Source organism: Rhea americana, unplaced genomic scaffold (assembly GCF_003343005.1).
Source record: "Rhea americana isolate MKP2758 unplaced genomic scaffold, rheAme1 scaffold_57, whole genome shotgun sequence".
Taxonomy (NCBI): Eukaryota; Metazoa; Chordata; class Aves; order Rheiformes; family Rheidae; genus Rhea; species Rhea americana.
Window position 1 is genome coordinate 5,079,593 of NW_028186723.1, and position 23,523 is coordinate 5,103,115.

At 39.6% G+C, this 23,523-nt stretch overlaps 1 protein-coding gene across 1 annotated transcript in view; it reads left to right on the forward strand.

The window, feature by feature from the left end:
• GRK5 (G protein-coupled receptor kinase 5) overlaps window positions 1-23,523 on the forward strand; it is a 117,744-nt gene that overhangs the window by 34,983 nt on the left and 59,238 nt on the right. The window lies entirely within an intron of this gene.

Below are 23,523 nucleotides of genomic sequence, written 5' to 3' on the forward strand. Positions count from 1 at the left end.
TCACAGGGATCCTGTGTTTGAGAAGATCCAATTCCAAAGTGCCCCGCAGGGCACCCAGGAAGAAAATTCCATTCTCTGTCATTGGAAGTGTTTGGGAAGGCAGCAAAGGCATGAATAACCATGTTAAGGTCCATATTCAGATGTCAGGCCCACAGTTTTCTCATCAGTCATAAATGGAAAAACTCTTAGCAAATCCAACCCAGTCCTGAACCTGACCCCTTCATTTTGGCCTCTTATGCATGCTGTTTCTCTCACACTATTGAAGTAAATCAACTTACTTTCTTACCCCAGGCTTATAAGCTCCAGTTATGTCCCTGAATCATATTGGATTGACTTTTCATTAAGCTACTCCAGAGTATATCCAGTGTTGTCTAGATGCAAAAGTAGGAGAGTAGGAGTGATGTGAACCCCTCATGGAGGTCCCTAGGGTCAAAGAATCATTGCTTGCCATATTGCTGTCCACATATTGGTATCACTGAAGAAGCAGAAGGCCATTTGGTCAATGTGCAGTGATAAATATAGCTGGCCTGTTTAAAAGGACTGTTGTGGATAAATAGTCCTCCATGTCCTGGAGGTAGTTATCAGTCAACACAAAGAACGCAACATCTAAGTCATATTTAGGCCTAAAATCAAACTGATTGTGGTTGAAGACTTCAGAGCTATGGCTATGAGTAGAAACTCATGCTCTGATTCAAGAGAGTGGAGAGTGCACACAAAAACTGCAATCTGTCATGCAGCACAAGGCTGGGATTAGTAGTAAAAAATTAAACGTATGGAAACGTATCATCAAGAGACAAAACTCAAATCAGGAAAAGCAAAATCAGCACCACAATAGGCACTCTGGTTTGCACCAATAGAAACTGCCCAGATCTCTTGACTGGGTAGACAAAAGCTATTTGTTTGGGGCCTTTCCAAGCAATCCATCAGTTACAGGTGTTACTGTAGATAGCTTAATACAATGTGCATGAGAACAGCAGGAAAAAAGTGGCAGCATAGGCTCAAACAGTCAAGACATAGCAGGAACATCTAACGTTTCTAGAAGGCCGCACTCAGACTGAAGTTGACCATTCCATGGTGTTTTATGCTGTTGCCTGTTGCAGCTTGGATAGCCTATTTGGCATTTGATATCCCAGTCAGTACTTGCAATGGCATTCTGTGGTTGATCCATTCTATTTTATTAGGGTGCTAAAAATTGGAACTTTCTGGTCTCTAATTTCTGGCTTTCTGGTCTTTAATTTCAGCAAGTGTAACTTATGCCTCTCTCAGTTTTAGAGAGAGGATGTTTTAAGGCTTAGTTTCAGGCACTTCTTGTTATTAATGACCTGCTGTAGCCCTCTGAAACTACTCTTTCTACATAGAAGCTGCTGCCTGCTCATATACACTGAAAAACTGTGGGGCCCAACAATGAAATAAAAACCTTCAATATAGCTGGCCTGATGTATTGCTACATACCTACAGTGTGATACCAGATACAAGGAGCACAAAGTAGTCCTTGTCAACACTGTGGGCAGTAACAAACCCAAAATTTGTTAATCGGTATTTTCTGATTTTCCTCTTGATTTGTGGAACCCAAATACATGGCAATTTAAATGCTGGAACCTACATAGGAAATTTAAATTCAAAGGCTGTGGCCTTGCTTGTTGAGCCTGTAGAAGTTTTCACGCTCTTCTCAGTACAGGCTGAAAGACCTGGTCTATTTTGGGTGTAGAACTATTCAGTGATTTAATCAGAAAATAACTTGAAGACTAGAAAGAAGAATACAGGAAAATCTGATATGAAACTGAGAAAGGTCACAAGTCAAAATGCCACATGAACATGCTGAACTGGGAAATCAGAGAAACAAACATCACTTAAATTAGATGAATTGTCTAATCTGGAGAATTCCACAGTCCCACAGCTGCCAATGAAATCAACAGACTTTGTATGAATTATTGGAATGTCTTGGAATGTGATGTTTGTAAATTTTTTTCATAATAATGAAGGCAGAGAGGAATTCTCTGAATACAGAAATATGAGTTTTAAAATACCTTCATGGAGGGTGTACCAAAGAGAGGACCTTGTGACTGAATGGATGAAATTAGAACATGCCAAGGCAGACACTGCAAGCAAGGTAAATACCGTTTGGGGTCTGTTCAGTGGAAATATCGTTCATGAGAGACRCAAGCAGATTATTCCATTCTAGAGCCAGGTCTTGCTGCCTTTACTGATATAATTAGTTTTGACTGATGAGAGTTACTGACTGCAGTTTTCTTAACTATATTGGTAATTTTATGTCTTCCTTCTGTCATAGCTTTGCTGATTTGCTGCCTATATTTGCACAAGCTATTTTCATTGAACAGCCTAGGTTTTTTCTGGGAAAAATAAGTCAAAGGAAAGACCTATGGTGTAATTTAGCTTCCCTCCCATGTTCTAAATGAGGATGCTATTGGGCAGTGGACACTTGGAGAAGTTGCCCTCTCAGCATGTCTTCCCTATAATGCGATTAGGAAGAGAATACCCCAATCCTATCCTATCAAATCCCAGACACTATGCTTCCTCCAATACCCTCACAGAATACAGCAATTTGCCAGAAATAGAACCATGTTGACTGCTGCACAAATCTTTGCAATGTTGATCAAAAATCCACCTGCTGGTTGGAAGGCCTTACCTTTGGACCATTGCTACTGCAAGTGCTTCCTTGTCCTTGGAGAGCTCTTCAGATGTTGCTGTATGGGAGAGTTCTGCCATGCAATGGGGCAATGCAGAACAACGGCACCACTGCACCCTACTCCAAAGAAATCCACTATTAATGAATAAAACTGACATCAGAGAGCAGGCCATTTAGCCTACCTGGCACACAGGAGAGCTGGATTGGCACCTTATCTCAGCTGAAACATGCAGCAGTAGCCATGTGATGAATTGTTGGCCTAATTCTTCAGTTTGCCTGATTGATTAAAAAAAAGGAGTACTAAATGTAGTGGCAGCAATTAAAGATAGTCATACTGATGAACTGTTTCTTTGAATGTGTATCGGCAAACCCAAGAGTTTACTACTTAGGCCTCTCCTGTTCATCACTTTAAAATACATTAAAAAGTAATGAATATTTGCATATCTAAATGTTTTACTGACTTTGACTTTTGAAACTAGATTTCCATAGTCTTTTCTGTCAGTTAGTAGCAGTCAGATAGGAAACACTCTTGAAGAATGCTTTGGAAATACTCTTCACCACATAATTTTACACAGTTTTTTGTGCTGATTAAAGCTTATGTGCTGATTAAAGCATCAGAATCATAGTTTTCTCTAAGTGGTAGACCTACTCTGCCTGAAAAATCAAAATGTGTTGATGGCTAAATGTAAATGCTGTAAAATACAGCTACGTGCACCTTACCTGAATGTGGGATACTGAGGAGCATCTAACCTTCTCCATTGTGGCTTTATGTTTGCACTGCTGAGACCCTATTCAAACAAATTTTGTTTGCTAATTCAGCATTTACCAGAAAGCAAGGTATGATAATACTCCAAGTGTTTTTTTGCTTCATAACCCCTCCCTGCAAAACCAACATATCTTACAACAATGAATGCAACATAAAAAATAATTAACCTCAGGATATGACAGTTTGTCTTCCTTTCTCCAAGTACCACTGATTTGACATTAAAAGTAATGAATACATAGTTTGATACAGTTTGATGCCTTCAGTTCTCACACCATGATTCAGATATTTTTATTTTCCAAGACTTGACCAGAATTTTCCATGTTTCTTCCATCTACAGAGGATCTTGCTACCTCTTCTGTTGTGACTGTGGCCGCTGAAAGTGGTGTTTGATGTCGTCATGTCTAATAGTTAGAGAAGGATACCAAGAGTTTTGGTTCCATTTTTAATTCTCGTAATCCATCTTCAGATAGTGGTGGCCTGGAGTAAACAGGGACTTAACCTATTGATTTTGGAGGGCCCTAGCAGGGCTAAGATTTTAGCAGCATACATCTAGACTGTGTTCCTCTCAATGGTAACCAATTACTTAACCTGGCCTAAACATTTTAAATAATAAATTTAAAAGTAGATTGCCAACATTTAAAAGGAAAATATACCTTTYGTATAAGCTTCTCCAGCAGAAACAATTCCATGGTGAAACTTCAGCAAATGTCAACTGATATCTCCAGATACTCTTAATATTTTTAATTCTAGTTTTACAGATAAACTGAGCTCTTTCCTGTATGTTCTGTATGTTTTCTGGCCAGTACTGCTGTGGGCAACAGCAGACAGAGTTAAATGACTCATTTTTACTAAATACTTCCTTATGCTTGTGATAATTAATATTTTAATACTCTTCTGATCTAAGAATGAAAAGTAATAAATAAGTCAATGATATGGCAGAATCACTGACTTTGCCTGAAGGGTACCTTGAAGTTATTTCTGCAAGATTTTTCAAGTCTACATCCTTTCTGTTCACTCTATATCTCAGAATGGGCTATTTAAGGAAGATTGTTTTTTAGATACCAAACTTCAAAATCAGTGAACTTCCTTGAGCTTAAGCAGCAGCAGAGATTTACAGCTAATTTTGGATATTGATATTTGGAATAGTAGTAGAATTCTTATTAGAGACCTTYGACTGTTATCAGTGGAAAATAAACAGTTTGGTTAGGCCCTGAGAGTTTATAGATAGAGCAGGATGGGAATATCATGATATGAGTAAAAACAGACACACACAAGACTTATCTAAGCAAGTTTCCAAATGACAACAGGTCCTGAATGCAATAGCAGAGGTCACACAGAATAAGCCCAAATCCCAAAACCTGTTCTGACACCTTGTTTTCCAGTCATTGCAACTCTGCTGAAGTCAGTGGAATTAGATCAATGAAACTGAAGTAAATGCCAGGCCTTCAATTTTTTCTTCTTAAATACTATATTATCTCTCTGTTGGCTGGTGAATTGCGAAAATGCATACCAACTTTGAGGCTGGAAAGAGCCAACCTCTATTCCCATTTGAGTAGGAATTATCAAAACAAATTGATGGAAAAGGAGAAAGAAAGATTTGATTTGATTCGATTCAATTAGGAGAGAGAAGAGGAAAGAATAACATGCAGGAAAGGCTGAGATAGAAAGAGAGAGATAGACAAGACCAGAAAGAGTAGGTTTGGAGTATGTAAAGAGATAGGATAGAAAGAGAGAGAAAAGATAGGAAAAGAGGAAAGATTAGACGGTGGTGAAATTTAGAAAATGTATTTAGTTTTGTTTTAAAGCAAGTCAGCCATATTCACCATGTTGATTATGTGCTTCAACAGTGGTTTGGCTGTCCTCCTTAAAAAAAAGAAAGAAAATGAGCCTGGTCTTTGGCAGAGAATAAGGTGACAACTTTCCAAACACCGTAATTTCCTTTCATTTGAAGCCTGGCATCCAAAAAAATGGGGAAGTTGTCATAAGATTATGAATAAGTTCGTTTCAGAGCACTGTGATACACACAGGAGAAGCTGGTCAACAGCACAGAGAGGAAGAAAGACATTTTGCAGACAATTTTTTTTTCCTGTGGGATGTATCTGGGACCCTTTAGGCAAAACTAACTTGCTTTTATCAACAATAAATGTTCTCCAAGTGCTATACCACATTTGGCAATTGCAGCCAGGGTCAACTCAATGCTTCACGTTTCCCAGGACTGTAAATTGTGTTCTGTGTAGTTTGCTGTGTGAGGGACTTTCAGATGAGATCTTTAAATTGAGTCTGCGGCTGCTGTACTTGAACATTGCAGCCTATATGGCATTTCTTATTAAGAGTAGGGTGTCAGTTCTAGCATCTTGACCAAATTCCAGCTTGGGTGTTTACATTCAGCTCATCTAAATATTGCTTTTCAATCGTTATGTGAGAGCAATTGCTTTGCTAGCAATGCATGTGCCCGTAAGACCTGCTTTACATTAGCTCTGCTCTCTGGGCCGTGCATTCATGGTTGATGTTAACAATGACGACATATACCAGACCAGATCCTGGTGGGTTTTTTCTTTCTTTCTTTTTTCTTCATAATCTCAAGGTTTATTTGCTTACTCTTGGAATATTTTTGAATTTTCTACTGCATTAGTGTCCTCAAGTGATAATATCACATGGCATATCTCCAGGACGCTGCTGTAGCGTGAGTCCATGTAACGCATGAAAGATAGAAGACATATCTTTTACATCAGGGTAGTTTCTCAAATATATATTTCTTCAAGAGGCTCATTTAGTCTGTTTCTATTTTGCCAGAACATGTGTTTATAAGGAATCTCTTCCTTTACACAATCATGATTCTTTTYTACTGCGTCAGTAGGAGTGGTTGAACCTGAGAAGACTTGGAAGGTGGCTCCAATACACTTCCAAAAGCAATGAATATTTATTCTTATGCCCTAAACCTTTCCACTCACCAGGGCAGGACTGCCTTGTTTTTCTGTGTTTATTCAGTGCCTAGCACCATGCTCCCCTTCATATGATCTTGGTCCTACGCCATGATTAGACATTAACATAGTAAAATAATTTTTATTAGCAGTAATAGTACAGATTAGTAGTTTGAAGAGGGAATGAATAATCAGGGCTTCCCTTTCTTTGCTTTGCTGTCATCTGGGAGATTTGTTAGGCAGATCGCTATTCCAGGAAGGCAGTTCTGCAAGGAACAACCTAGTGATCTGCTCCTCTGTTTTCTTTAGATCTCATATTAGTGAGGTGGCCACTGATTTTCTCTTGTAAAGAGTCTGTGTGTGGTATTTACCATGGTGTACCCACTCACTGCTTACATTGCTTTCAATTTTAAAATGTATGTATAGGAGTGCCTGAGTGTTCCCACTGAGGTTTCTTACTTAGGGCTAATAGATGCATGAACTTTAGGGTACCTTGAAAAATTGCAGAGTTCTTCCTCTGTGAAATCTGCTTTGCTAACAAGTTCCTTCTTAGTAAGCCAAGAACAAGTATTTATTTTCTTTTTAAAACTGTTGATTAAATTATCTTTTCAAACTGCAAAGAATGGTAGGAATTAGTGAACTGTAGAACAGTTGCTTGGATCTACCATGTCAAGCATCCTGACCTATAGAAACGTAGCAAGATTTTTGGTTTCATACAGCACAGACATGTGCCATGAGGTGGGGAAGCAATTCAGATCTGATTAGGCCAAGTACCAGGGCCTGCCATTTTATATTTCAGGTTTATTTTTACCCGGAATATAATAATTCAATAAACTAGTTCCACAGGTTGTATTTCTAGATGGTCCTGGGCCCAGGTGAGAAAAGGAAGTGTTATTTCCTCATAGCTGGGTTGCAGTGAAAAGAGCAAGAACAAGAGTTTTTTAGGAGGGAAACTAAAGACTTGAGCATTCTTACATAATATGATTGGAGTTTGGAGTTCACAAGTGAAGAAGGTGTCTGTGTGTATTCTGAAAACTACACAATGGAAACATTGTGTTATAACTTGCCTAAGGCAGAACTGTTTCCCAACAGTTTAGTGCATACTGTTACTAACAGAAGGCAAGGCCCTGGGTTTAGCACCAGCTTCGTTGTATGAACTAGACAGGGCCACACAACCACAAGTTACCTTGACTGGTATCGCTTGACTGGTGAACAGTAGATCTGAAAGTCCATTGTTTTCAATGGCATGTCGCCATTGTGAGAGTCAGGTCTTCACGTATGTGAAGTCTGGTGTTGGTCATTCAATGGGCGTTAAAATGTTCTTGCCTTGCAGGTGGTACTTCCTACATTTTCTTTCTGACTTCATCTCCACAGATGAGATCAGTGGAAAGGAAGATGGGGAGGGAGCAGCATGGAGATTGCAAAACATGCTGGGAGAAATGTACTTTTCCATGCATGTCTTGCTCGCTAGACTCCACATTCCTCTTTCCCTGATGACAGTATTATATGCTGGGTTTTGCTTGTAGCTAGGCAGCTACCCAAAGCAACAAATCCAGGTGCCAATGAAACTTTCCATTGAATGAAGTGGGTTCAAGGGCAGCAGCAACAACTCACAATTCAGCCTCTTCTCAGGCCACAACACAAGGTTCCATACAATATTTTTAACTGAAAAGTATTCCAAAATCTGTCTCAGCCTCATGCTGCGTATCTGTACCAAGGATTTAGAAGGAGAATGGGTTATTAGTACCTAATTTACATTTTATATTTTATCCTTCCTGGCAAGTTAGACCTGTGGTCAATGGTTCGGCCCCAAATGGCCTTTCGTTACTCAGGCTGTCCAGACATTCATAACCTTATGAGTCCTTACCAAAAAGAGGCTCATATTTGTGCCAGAAATATTGAGAAAAGAGAGTGCTCAAGTAGAATATCCATAATGTAAAAATTAAATGGAATTCAAAGAAAGTAAGATAATATTCATCACTGATAAGCAGAGATACTTAATTATTACAAATCATGAAATTATGCCGAACATTACAAAAATCTTATGAAGTCTCTTCTGTTACTTTCTCCTTGTATTCTGCTGTTTTGTGATATTTCCAAAACCAAACCTTCTGAGTAAGAATTGCAGTTCCTAGTCAGCTGGGTAGCACCATTATTAAAGTTGCCTAATATTGCACATTATGATATTAAGATTTTGCCAGAGTTATGTGGGCTGAAATTTTCCATGCTAGGTGTTTTCCATGCCATGTTTTGTTTTCTTTTTTGGATTAGAAGCAAGAGGCTGAACCCAGAAGTAGGAGTCAGGAAGACAAGGAAACTGAGCATCAGTCCATGGAGGAAATGAACACAGTAGGCCTGAGGGTGAATTCACACCATTATAGCCATTCCTTTAAGCATTGAGGCTAGGTGCAAGTTAGTTTATTCTGCTTTCAGATTAGGTTAGTTATATTGTGTATTACTGGGGGAGTCCACAAAGGCTAACTGTATTTTGCTGCTACCTACACACCCTCTTAGTCAAAAAAAGAAACTCTATCTAGGGTGCGTTTCGGGGAAGGAGCCTAGCTTCAGGACCTCTGAATCTCCAGCAAGGGAAAACAGCCACTTTAGACTGAGATTAGTTTCAGCAAATATTTCCCAAAGGATGTCCATGGAGAGCTGTTGCAGAGCTGCAGTATGCTGTAAATCCATATCACACTTGTCCTGCTTCATACAGTCTTGTCTGTACTGGACAAGTCCTGAGATCAGATGAGTAGGAGATTTGGGAACCATTACCTAAAAAGATTAAGACTGGTTGTGGAGGAGGAGAAAGCTTGCTCAACAGAGGAGATCTAGTACTGAGAAGGAGTGCTGCTGGGAAAGATGGTGAGGAGTGAGGGAAGGAGCATGAAAAAAAAAAGAAATGGGGAATCATGGTTTGGAGAGACACTGGAACTGACTAAACAAAAACACTGAGGAAAGACAAAGTGGGAGACACCAGCAGTGGGTAAAGAACTGCAAATATGTTGTTAGTGAGGACAGGAAACAACTGGAGATCCCACTGAGAAACACAAACACAAAGGTGGATGCCAAGAGCTGATAAGGCCAGGAGACTGCATGTGAGTCGAAGTGCTGGGCTGAGACTGAGGTAGAGAATCTGAGCAGCGAGGCTAGGGCTTGCTAGGCAAATAGGGATGGTTTGGAGGAGAGGGACGCCTGGATGGGGGATGATACAGCTTCTTGGCCAAGGAAGCTGACAATGAGAGGAGACTGTAAAAAGCAGAGAGTGAGAATGGCCAGTAAGGAACATGGTGAGGGACAAGATGTCAGAGGAAGGAGAAACAGCTGCTGAGGTATGGGCAGAAAACCCTGTGTTGAAGGTTGGACTTCTCTCTTCAGACAAAAGAATAAATAGCCAGTCAGTATCTATGGCCGTGTCTGGTGAGCTGTGTAGCTCACTTCCCTCTGGTGTTTACAGAGGATGATCAGCTAACACAATTTACAGCTCCTTTCTCAGCTCCCAGCATCACAAGTGTGTACAGTGACATAACCATTTCAGCTCTGCTGACACCATCCATCAATATGGATGTCAACAGGATGGAATTTCTGTTTGGAGGAAAGCTTAGGAAATGGCTTAGAAAAAGCTGTGATAAAAGAACATTCTTAAAGTTGCCAAGTCTAAAGCTCCTAGCCTTTTGTATGAGCTCCTCCTTACGAGCTAGGGATTCTGTGTTGTTCCACGCAGGATTTCTTTCAGTCTTCCATTACCTTAAAAGATTTGGAAATTAAATGCACAAAAATATATGTTATAGCATTAAGGTTACAAGACAAGAACCTCAAATGGAGTTTGAAGTAAGGTTGCCTATGCAGTTTAAATTCCTATCCCTTTTTATATGATATGAAATCACACACTTGGTTTTCTTGCACAGGAGCTTCTCAGTTCATTATTGCTCAGTTTAAAAGACTGAATTAGTCTGAGGATGAAAGTGGGTTGTTTAATGAAGGCGGCTAGAATCCCTGACTCATTTATTTCATGAGGTAAAAGGTATGTGATTGATTTGAACAGGGAATTGCAGGAACAAAGGGAATTGTCCCATGGCTGAGGCCGTTGGATGACACACTAGGCAACTGGACTGCAGTGCAGGCTGGTCAGACTAGGTCTGATGTGATGACAGGCAAGTTCCTTAAAATGAGTTTTTGACAGTTGGCCTCTAATTGCACATTTTTCATTTTCTGGGTAGCTGTCTTGAAATTTTGGGGTCTCAGTACTAATGTCAGCAACTGAATCAAACAGAAGATTGGCTTTGAACAGAGCAGCATATAAAGTATAGAAATATATGGAAAATGAACTTGCTTCTATCAGTGGATACTTTTTACCTTAATCTTCATATGTTTAAATTCCCCATCTGTAAAACTGGATTAATGACATCCCCTTCATCTCCCAGAGGTGGTGAGAAAACAGTTCCATGTATGTGTGTGAAGTATTCAAAGGTTACAGTGGGGAATGCCACAGAAAGGTCCAGGGGGAAATGAATCATTCTGTCTTGAGAGCAAGGCTCACTGGTATGCGGTAAATAAAGTCTGGGGCCACACATTGAACTAGAGCAAAAAGTGAAATGCTGAATAACTGCTCATTAATTAAGCACTGTCCATTCTGTGCGCTGGATGAGCTGAAGGTCCTGTGTGAAAAATAGTTTGTAGTGATGTAATTAAAGACTGTACCGGAGTGCACGCACAGTAAGGAATTGAATTCAGGCTACATAGGCAACTTTAATTTATGTTTTCCCTGCTTCTTGAGGCTTAACTTTACCACCTCAGTCATGTTACTTTAAAAAAATGGAGTGTATCAATGCAACACAACAGCAAAGTTCTTCCTCGTGGAATATTATTTCTTATCAAAAAAACAACAACCACAAAAAACCCTAATCAAAAGTGAGCATGTTGCATTACTTCCTGTTTACTTCCCATGCTGCTATGGTTAATTGCTTCTTTCCTGCTTGTGGAATGAAGCCTGTTGAAGTCCAGTGGCCTCAACCATGGGCTGCTTATTCAGTGCGGCATGTAAGCAGCAGGGATTTCCTTGTCCCTGGCTAGAGACCTGCATACTTTACCTCTTCCATGCAAGTAGGATGAAATTAATCAGTGTTGGTTTTCTGAGCAAGCAATGAAACTTCAACCGCTGCAATGTCAGAGGATGAAGACTCCTCAAAGGGGATCAGGAGAAAATGCATGAACGAGAAATTTCTGCCAAGACATGAACACTAAACTTGAGTGTGTCTGAAACGTTGGGTGCAGAGAGTAAATAAGTCCCATGACAGGTCTAGCCTAAATACCCTGCACTTCCATGGCAAGTAGCCCATACTTTCACCGACCTTGGCATCATGACGAGGATAATATTTTTGCAAGGATGAACTTCACTCTAACAATGTCTCTAATGTTTCAGTGTCGGCGCAAACACGCTTTCCTTTCAGATTGGCCACGTGGCTCTTCTTTTTCCGTTCCTTTTTTCCCCTGTTCTTTTCAAAGAAGCACAGTGCACCTCCATCCTCAAATGTTAACTCTTAGCTGAGAAAGGTGACTTTCTTCCAGCCTAGTTCACTCCACTCGAGGTTCCTATATACCACCCTCAGAGGGTGCTTATCTCTAAGGTGTAACTTCATACAGAAACCTTGACTTTGGTATTTTGCCAAATCCTCTGAGCAAGCTTTGCACTAACTAACTGAAGTAACAGTAGTAGTCTAGCTATGCAGAGGAACCACAGAATATTGCTGTTGAAGCAGTAGCTTCCTTTAAACAGCTGAGCCACATACAGCATCTACCTTACCCTTTCTTGAGGTCAGTGTGAAGGTGCAAGCACAAGAGGCTACTCTTTAGGGTGGTATAATTGCAGGGACAGCCAGAATTAAAGCAGCAGTGCAGGGACTTGGTGCCTGTCAGCTCAACCTCAGCATGATGCCTCTAAGCGAGGCAGCAGCCCTTGGCTTCTACTGAGTTCTAACCAGTGATAACTTATATCTGTACATGGAAGCCAGGCTGACAATACCTGTACAAGAACTGATGCCTAGCACAGAGGCAAGATGAAACCGACAAGCTGCAAGGTGACAATAGATGACGACCTGTACAAATTTTGGCAGCATCTTTCAGCTTGTTCCAGAACAGGTAGGATCTCAGCTGGTTCTGAGACCTGCATTACTTGGATGAGGATACCTTGGACTGAGCCAAAGCAGCATTGGAAATCAAGAGCATGGTGTGAAAGCTACACAATTATAATAACAAAACACCACAAAATGACAGAATGCTTTGGAAACCCAATCTTTATATTAATGTTGTTGCCCCTTTTCACAGTAGAATAGAAAGATAATGATGGACACTGTAATGGATTAAAAAGATGGTAGGATAAAATATGTTTGGAATGTTGGTGCTGAGTAACTCTAAGGATGCTCCACTGGCATAGGTCTGCCATGATGGCAGTGACTCTTTGCAGTAGTGGAGTGGGTAGAGGTCATGGGGAAAGCTCTTGGCTCCAACTCCGATTGTTGGCAAACATCGCAATATAGCGAATAGCAGGGTGCTCCATATGGCCCATTTCATCATTTCGTGAGCAGCCTTGCCTAGAACTCCTTGGTTCTAGATCTTCAAAGAGGTTTATGGTCTTGAGTCATCCAACTTTCTGCTAGACCAAGCATAGCGTATTTCATGTACTGTAACTGACTGAAATAACCCCACTTCTCAGGGAAACTGTGTGGTTTGCATATATAAAGTTCACACAGGAGTAAGTTTTGTTAAATCCTTTAGATAGCATCAAAACCAGTCCATGTTTATTTATAGCCCAGTTCACCCCACCCTTTCTGTATTATCTCACTAACGGTAGTTCTTGAAAAGAACTGCTTGGGAACAGATTCTCAAATGACTAATGACTTTGTGATACTGCTGTTACTAAACCATTGCTGTTCCTTGCCAAGTGTTGGTCCAGCATGGAAGTTCATGAGACAATGGGATGAGATTTCAGTGTTTTTCTAAAATGCTTTGCTTAGTTTACCAACCAGTATGTGCCTATCTCCTTTAAAATCTTTGAGTGAAGCAATGTCTGATTGGGTCAGCACTGGGTAAAAGGGTCTGGAGAACACTTTGAATCTCATTAGGATCTCAGCTAGTGGTGTGTTTCTTTAGAGGTAATGTGATATAAAGGAAAGTTGAAGTATCATCTTTCAGGTGAGAAGTAAAATGTCTAAATATGTTTTCATCATCAAAATACAATTTTGCCCTGAATACCAGCTGGGCAGCTCTTGATGAAGTTCTTGCTAGTTTCTTCTTCTCTCCACTGATGTTCTTTCAGCAGCTTTGGAGGTGGTAGTCTTTGCTTCTTGTTCTGCAGAGCTGACGACCATTATTTTGTGTTGCTAAACCATTGCTACTTGTGTGTTGAAATGTAGGAATGAAAATGTTTAAGGGGTCGTACCCTTACACTTTATAAGGTTAGGACATTATTCACATTACAATGTGAAATTAAACTAAGAAATGAAAGAAAAAAATAAAAGGAGATAAATTGAAAAATATAAGTATTAGGATAATCTTTAAGATTAGAATGGTGTTCACTTAGGTTCCTGTGACAACTCAGTTTTCATAAAAATGAAGAGGATTTTCTCTCTAAAAATGCATTTTCTCTGAAGACCTGCCTAAGGTTGTTCAAGGTTCTTGCGTTTGGACTTCAGGCACCAAACTTTCTATCCATCCCAATAATATAGTATGAAAACGTGAGGGGGAATTTCTTCGCTGTGAGAGTGACGGAGCACTGGACCAGGTTGCCCAGAGAGGTTGTGGAGTCTCCTTCTCTGGAGATCTTCAAGGCCCGCCTGGATGCAGCCCTGTCTAACATGCTCTAGGTGACCCTGCTGAGCAGGGAGGTTGGATTAGATGATCTCCAGAGGTCCCTTCCAACCTTACCGATTCTATGATTCTATGAAAAGCTTTTTGGTATTGTAGACCTCCATTAAGAAGGAGAACAAAATACTTTCCGTTGGCAATCCCCTCATGTACAAGTTCCTCTTAGTGTATTTGGGGTTTCTAAATGACTTCAAAATCTCCTTTCAACACTTCATATTAGTTTTACTCAGCACCTCAGCTCCTTCACACCCACTCGGAGGGGTTATTACTCAGCAGGCAGTCAAACCAGACTGTGAATATAAACCCAGTCAAAGTTAGTGTCTACATTATGTGTATGCCACTTGTACCTGAACCAAAGATCCAGTTGAGTGATAAATTAGTAGCATTGTCAGTGGTCAGTGATAACCCTTTAAAGTGCTCAGGACTGTTATTTATTTATTTATTTATTTATTTATTTATTTTTTTCCCAGTGTATTACTGAGTCTTTGATTATTTAGGTTGATGGTTGGGGTTGTTTTGCAATAATTATACTTTTTGAAAGGTTGGAATTGACAAGCACTTACAAAAGTAATTTACCAATTTAATATTGTGGAGTTCTGCTGTACTTGAGATTTGGATTTTCAAAACATCATGAAGAAAAGTGACAGAAAAATAGAAGAGAAAAGGAAATTTAGCAATGAAGCAACAACTAATAACATCTAGTATTTTGTTAAAGGAATCATTAATAAAATGGCTGAGATGTTTAAAACTCACAGTGACTATTGAATAGCGTGCACAGTTAGTAATCCCTGTGAATAGTTTTATTGTGTGCCTGTCAGAAATGTATGCTGCTTAAATATGCAGTTGCAGAATGACTGTGCTGGTGGCTATGTACTTTCTACCACTTTATTGACCTCAGTAAAGGTTTAGTCTTGATGGCTGCTTCAGTTTCTACCAGCTTAGTTTAGAAGTCAAGAGAGTAGTTTTGCAGAACTCTTTTCGTCTTAAGAAAGCGATTCACAAGATGTCTCCTTTAGTTTCCTGGAATCGAGATGTTTATTTTGTGCAATGTACAACAGCAACAGTTCTGTAGATTTCATAACCTTAAATATTCAAATTACAACTTTTACTGAAATTTTCTTTCAGCGTGTATTACTCAGAATATCACCAGAAGGAATCTAAATAACAGCACTGGACAGAAAATAAGTCAGGTATTTCAGTCAATATCTTTGGGAGTGGACATAAAAGTCCCAAATAAAAAATTCGCAGTAGCTACCTTCTTTTATGAAAAATCATTCAGTTCTGTCATCCTGATCCAAATTAGAACAAAATCAGAACAATCAAGTGTTTGTTCTTCAGATTTCCCAGGGCAGTTCTGAGATGAACTTTCATATTTCTTTGGGAGATTTTTTCCATTTCTCTGGCCTTTCCACAGAAACATTGTTGAAAGTTGTTTGGGAAGATAAACTCTTTTCCTAGCTGGCATAGCAGTCACAGTTATGATGTGGGTAGCCCTTCCCCTAAGGCTGCCGGACAATCACCACATTGAAGTGCTGGGAGGTTTTGGTGTCCTCTGTGACCAATATAAAGTCATTTTGAAAGTCCACTGTGCCCTGAATAGCTTTATGACCAGCCATGAAGACAACAGTTCAGACACTGTAGTCCGGAAACCTCATCAAAAGCGTTGCTCCAAGGACATGTGCTTTTAAAGTGTAATTTGTGGGAACAGTAACCACTTGCTTACTAGTCGTTTGGACTTTTTAACCCACAGAAGCGTAGCCTACCTGTTTGTCTGTTCCCATTCCTCACACTGTATTCTAATTGGTAGCAAAGTACAAAATAAAGGATTATTTAAAGAACAGAGTATCTAATAACTTCAGTTAGAAAAAGATCTTAAAATATTCCCATTGCTCATTTGCAGTCCACATTTCCTGACTATTAATCATGCTGCATGCATTTTCACGTTCATGTTAATGTTAACTGTGGAGCTGAGAGACATACTGAGTGTTTATTCACTTGAATTGTGTTTCATGCAGGTGGAAAAACTGGGGTTAATCACAGACCCAATGGAACTGATGGGAATCTTTCCATCAGTTTCAGCAGGCTTACAATCACCGTCATTATTTGTAACAATTATTTATCTTTGTTCCGCTGCATCTAGTATTTTGTGCAACAATATTATTCTTTTTTAAAAAACTTTTTGATTTTAAGTGGTTCAAACATTAATGATAAATTCCATCTTCTCAAGTTAAAATACTATTGACTGCAGTATCTGCAGTCTGCATTTAACGGAGAGAATTGTTCTGTAAGTCACGTGTCAGTGGCGTGGTTGCCTGAATGAGTGATTGTGACTTTTAGAAGGTATCAGAACTTTCATAGGAAGGCCGTAATAAGTCAGACATGACACTGGTGTAGACGTTTTCCTGAAAAGTGCATAATGATTGGATTTCATTAGGATGGGATTTTGTCTTCTGGCAGACAATAGCTCTCCCTCGGAGCCAGGCATTTGCTCCTTACCGTTCAGTTGTACGTGCACATGCCTGGGTTGCCAAACTTCTCCCTGACGGCTGAGGGTCCCCAGCTCTGGACCCCACTCACGGCTTAGTGTGCAGTAACTATACGGTGCTCACAGTATTTCGCTGGATCCTCCTGCTGCTGCTACAAAAGGGAGGGTGGAGTGTTACGTTCCTGCCAAAATCTTTATCCAAAATCAACAAAGCCACATACACGTTCTGGTTCAAATACTCATGCAAACATATTTATGCAACTGTTTGTGGGATTTGACTTTTCAAATAAAATTCCATGAGCAAAGCTTCAATACAGCTGCTTTCAAAAAACAAATGAGAAAATTCGTGTATATCACTGAAGGGTATTTAACTGAGAATTTGTCATAATATTCTCCAAACATTTTTTCCGAATTGGTCCAACTCTAAGGTTTGGACTATTTCCATCTTTAGTATAATGCTGCTGTGATGTGTGGAGTTTATCCCTGTAGCCTAATGCCATGAAAAGAGGGAAAATAGAGAAAGTTACACAAAGCAAACACTGTCTGAATCTGAATAATTACATTAGATGTTTGATGACCAGGAGATTAAATTTTGTTTGTCTTAAAAACAAACAGCTGACAAGCAGAGAAAATTAAGTTGGCAGACTTAAGACCGATTTGGATAATTCTGTTGTCTGAAATATCGTGATTGCGTTTGTATTTTTAATTAATTAAACTTGCCAAAGCAACACCCACTGTAACAGCACAGGTGAGGATCTCTCACAGTTTCTTGTAGAAAATCCTAAATTCACAAGGAAAAATCAATAAAGGCCAAAAAATGTGTTCTTTCCTGGTATTTAATATATAAGGTCTAGCACTGTGTACAGCTGTGAAGTACTCATTTTAATTGCAGTCTGGGAAGAGCTGCTGTTTAAAACATGGTATCTGTCAAGCCATTATCCTGTCATAAGGTGTAACGATTTTCTTATTTTATTAAAAATAAAAACAGATGAAATATTTATCGTTGGGAGTGTTCTATTGCCACCAGTAACATAACTCAATATAATAATCACAGCCATTGGCTTTAGAGTTTATATTGTGCACCTGTGCAGCTCTGGCCATGCCAAGATAAACACTCTCCAAGACAGGGGCTACATCGTCATTTTTAATCTCTGTGAAGTGCCAGATGAAGTTATGGAGCAGTATAGCGGTTAATGTATAAAAAGACTCTGCTGTGCTCTTCTGGACTAAGTTTCCACTCCAGGGGTTTGCATTGCAAGTAAATAGCAAGGAGCCACAGGGCTATCCAGTAGCACTCTAGGCTCACACGCTTTAATATACTTATTCTGGCCACACTGCTTTGAGGTAGGGCAGTGCTATTAGCCCAATTTAATAAATACAGCATGCCACTGAGGTCTGCAGTATGCAGAATATTATTTGTACTAGTAACTGAATCCCCACAGGAGTCTAGCTGCTTGTATTAGGCTTTTATAACATGACTTATTGCCACAGTTCCTGGGAATTCTTGAATGAACTGAAATGAGACATTTTTGTTCATGCCATATATTCTTTAACCATCTGTTTTGCCTCACTTTTTAAATGCGTTGCAGGAGATAGGGCAAATGGGGAGACTTCAGCATCTGAACAGCAGATACTCATATATCTGTGTCCCAGCTCAAAAAAACCCACACAAACAAAAAAACCTCAAACAGACAAAAAGACAAGAATCTTCACCTCCATCACTTCCTCCCACTCCTGCAACGTTGCGAGGTAGTCACAAYGGAAATGAAGTTCCCCACTGTTTTACTGTGTACGTGCTTGGCCAGGTGCTACAGTTCAAACAGCAGTGTCCTTGTCTCCTCAAGAAAAATGGGCCGATATTTTCCGCTTCTCAAGGAAAGAAACCTGACATATTTTCCTCTGCAAATATGTGGGCCTCCAGTAAATTATGTGAAGTTCGGAGTGACTGTGAGATCTCCAATACTGAAAACCATATAAAATTCAGAATGTAATAACTCGGTTTGCAGAAGTGTCAACACAGCCAATTCTGTTATCCTTCTCTTGAATACAAGGATTATCTTTTGTATTGAAGCATATTTATTATAGCTGGAAAATCATCTTTTATAGTAAGAGATAATGTTCCAGCTTTGCACCTTATTCTGAGATACAAGAGAAACAGAGACACTGTTAGTAATGCAGTCAAGGCAATTAACATCCTTTTAAAGTACCCACAAAGGAGCCTTTGATAAGAAGCAACTTTCATCAACCTCAGAGACTAGGCAATTTGGTATGTACTGTTTATTAAGTTTTAGACAGTAGTAATTTCACATTTGGCTGGAGAAGAGCAGTAGTAAATTATAACATATATGTGTAAGTAAATTAGATATGTCTAACAAACAACTGTTAGACTTACTAGTTTTAAATGAAAAATGTGTTTTATATTAATATCTCTCTAAATAGGGTAATTCATTGTTTAAAGATGTAATTCATTAGTACCCTAACAAGGGTTATAACCAACAATTCTGTATACTTTAAAGTCTTTGGTCTTTTTTTCAACAAAAAGAAGCAAATTACTAAAAGTGCATATTGTGAGATGGGCTGTAAGAGTCTGTTTGGTTCTGTTGTGCTTCATATTTTTTAATCTTGGTTTAGCTCCTCCTTTGGTCTTCTTTTCCAGTGTGTGCCCCTGTAAGAGAACTTATATGTAGAAAGCAGAGATGTGTAAAAAAAGCAGAGGTGATTTTAGATTTGGATTGGGCTGGTTAGGATCTATTTTGGCAAAATTCCACCCTCCCCCCCAAATTTGAATGTTGAGGGAGAAGTCAATTAAGCTGTTCTGATTTTGAAACATCTTCATGCCAGGACTGGTGGAATCATTTTGACAGGCCTAAACACCGGGGGGGGGTGTCTTATTTTAGCTGTGATAAGAGTGCTACAAACTAACTGATAGCCCATTCTGGCTTTGATACAGCTTCCTGTTATCTGACCTGAGAGTAAGGATTGAGGGATCCCTTATATTTSAATGTTTTCTTCCATGACTTTGGTATACTTGTTTGTTATTCTGAATTGAAGGAGACCAGAGGAATACAGCAGCAGACAAATAGTAGACGTGGAATAATGTCTGCTTGAAAGATTATCACTTTGATTTGTCCTAAAGGATAAATTGGAAAAGGAACATGTTTTCTCATAGTGGGTCCTTTTGAGAATTGAGCATAAACAGGAAAATGAACAATTAATTCTCCCCACATGCACTTTTGGATTTCTAGGAATTCAGAAGTTTTTAGGAAGTGGAATTACATTGCATTTGGATCTTATTCAGTTTTAATCCAGGCTGATTTATTGCTATGGGGAGCAGAGATCCTGAGATCAAATCCAAATTTTAATGTGTTACAAGATGGTGCATGTCTTCATGGTGATTCTCCATGTATTTCTTTGAAATATCTTCTCTCAGGATTACATTATTTTAGAGAGGAAAATAAAATGCTACTTAATAGGTAATACATAAGTGCAATCATTTGCCACACCAGTAATGACCAAAAAGCCAAACGGATATTCCTGGGTTTTGTACATTTGAAAGCAAGAGGATTTAAACTAAACTCATACCTCTTCGCAGATATTTTACAGGAGGAAGCCTCACCAGCTGATAACAGGTGTTGGATTAGCAGCCTTTCAAACAGAGGGCTTCTGTCCAGAAACAGAAGTACAGCTTTCCGTAGTGGTCTGAGGGAACATTTCTTGCTTAGACACCTGCAATAAATCCTGAATGAAAACACATCAAGAGAAGACTGCTTTTCAGCCAAGCATCATCACCCACTTTTCTAGTTCACCACTCAGTCCAGCAAAATCATGAAGTATATTGCAAATATGGAAGAGGAGAGACCTTGTTCCTCTGCAGATTATTGTTTCTCTCCAAAATTATTGAGGTGATATTTTCAGCCATAAGACTCTGAATGATGATGGCATTATCTGTAGACAGGTGCAGCTGCTGCAGGGGAATGACTTTGGTATGTTCTACGTGTTGAGTGCTGCTTAGAGTACTCCTTTAATATAAAAGCTAACAAGAGAAAAACGAGTCAATAGAACTTAGAATAGTGTTTAGAGTGTTTATTATAGCATTTTGCATAATACCTTTTAATAAATATTCTGATCCATATTAATTAGTGTAGTTGCTCATGTGGGAAGATAAATAATTCGTTTGCATGCCCACAAAATTTGCCAGTTATATTTTCTAAATAAGGAGTTTAGAGTCAGTAAGAACTGACTGCTTTTCTTGGGCTTTGACCCACCCCTCTTTTCACCTCCATTTTGAGTGATTTGCAGGTGTTAAACAGAATTGTGCTGAAGCAGGAGGGCCTACCGACCAAAGATATCTCTCTCAGAACTGTTTTAGTTGCACCTCATCATCTTAAGTATATGGTTTCACTTCCAAGTGTTTAACATTTCCATTTCCTCAGGAAATCATTCTTTCTATTTTTTAAACTTTTGAAACTGGATGGATATTTATACTGGCAGACAAGCTGAGAACGACACAGAAATTAACCCCAACCCCAGCGAGCCTTCTGAATGTGTTATCTGCGTAGCTCGCTGTCCTCTCCCTGCGTGGCCGGCAGTCTGCAGCGAGGGGTAGGATGCTTCAGCCAGGTCTCTGGAGTGCGCTGTGCTGGTAGAACACCTTTGCTTTCCTTCTTTCCATGTAACAACAAAACTACCTACCTCTTCTGTCTGGTTTTGAGATATTTTTCTTTCTCAATCTGTTTCAGGGCCCGGGTATCTGAAAAATTAACTATGAGCAGAATCCTTCATCTGACATAGTGAGGTCAATTGCAAGATCAGGGCCTAAGAAAATATTTTGTGTCACCTACTAGGAATGAAAACAGTTACATCATGTATTTATTGTCTGTATTGGTATATCCAGCACTTAAGTGAACATTACCAAGGAGTGGATGGCTCCAGGGAACTGTTCTGGCTCTTGTGTTTTCAGAGATTATTTCTGGTATTTCCTTTTTCCTCATTACAAATGGGTCACCATTCTTGTGTGTTGGCCAAGTTATATGCTGTAAAAGAAAGTCTGTGCTCATATCTTTATGTTTAGATTATCCACATATGTAATAGTGTTTAGCTTCTTGTTTTCTTTATCTGGCATGTTATAAAATATAGTTATTCAGTATGCAATCTGCATGCTGATTTAGCTGCTACTCTAGCTTTTTAGTTAGAAGAGAATCCTCTTTGCTACAGTGAGTATCACCATACTATAAAATCTTTGAAAAACTAGCTGTGCATTTTGTACCACCAAAATTGATACTTTGCATCAACTAACACATAAAAGAGAAAATATAGGACAAATTGACTGCTTAAATGTGTTTGTTGGTCTGTATTTTATTTTAAAACATATCTATAGTTCAGATTAAGAAATCACATTTTTTGCACTTCCYGTTTAATTTTGAAAAAGATTACTGTGGATTTGGGCTTTTAGAATTGATTTCTGAGATAAGAAAGGCTATGTGCAACAGACATTCAGGGTGTATATTTTATTCGTATCTTTGGAAGAGTTAATTAATCAACATAGTGTAAAGCAGCATCAGATAGATACAGTTCCTCCTTCAGAGCTGCCAGGAAAGCCTGCCTGGGCCTCAGAAGCTCTGGCTCTGCATGGCTCTGTAACATTGTAAGTTGCTGTTTTGATTCACTTGGGCACTTACTGAACTCCTTTGCTTACCACTAGAATGAGAAAAGAGATTCCCTTCTGGCTAAAAAAGCTACTTGGTCAAATGGCAGAAACTTGTAACACTTGCAAGGACACCCCAAGGCTGCTCAGTGTCAAACTGAGCCTCCTGGCTTTCTCGCTGCACATCTCTGTGTCATGATGTTCCAAGCTAGAGGCTCCAACTTATGCAAACAAACCAGTGTCACAAGCCTACTGCTGATAGTTAGATAGGCTAGAGGTCAAGTTAAGATTAAAACAGTGATTTAGATCCAGTCTCATTTGTTAGAGGGTATCAAAACACTGCAATCTTCTAGATAGAGTGAATGAAATCCTAATTAAAATGGACTGGCAATACCAGTCACACAGTGGTTCTGGTACATTGTACCAGATGTCCATTGTACAAAATGGACCTGAGCAGGATCACACTGAATTAAAAGCACAGCCCAGCTAATCCCAATCTGCATCTCCAGTAGAAACTGGGTAGGTGCTTCAGAGGACCGTTCCTGAAATGCTGCCATACCTGCATATAGGTAAAGCACTATGCAAGCGTTGTCCTTCCTTCTGTAAGAGGGAGACTTTGGGAGTGCTCGGGCCATCACACTCCTGTGTAAAACCTGACTGCAGCCTAGCTGCAGGTGAGCAAGTTTGGTATCTCAGAGTTTTTCTGCTGTGGGAGGATGTCCTGGTTTTGCAGGGGCATGGACCTCAGGGTATGAGCTGTGATGAATGAACCCTCCTGCTATGTGTCTGAATGGTAAATGTGAGTTTGTTCACAGATTTGTGCCTGCAGCTTTTTCTTTGGAGTGGACAGAGCTGAAGGGAGGGAGTGGACAAACTAAAGGGGGAATAAAAGACATTGCACAAGTTACTCCAGGCCTGAGAGAGAAGTAACCAAGGCACTGACAACTTGTGTGGGTTTAGTATGTCTGTTTGCAGTGTTATGTTATGTGTTTAGAAGCTGGTTGTTTCCATAATAACAGTAACTGCCATATGGCAGCGAGGAGGGTGGTGAGAAGAACGCTTAAGGAAACACAGTATGTTGTTTGACATGTGTGTGCTTCTAAAGCAATAACGTGCTTGAGCGAGTACTTCTGCTCCAAACAGCCTGAGGGATTTGCTGCTTCTGCCAAAATAATATCCTAAGCCCTTTTCATTTGTACT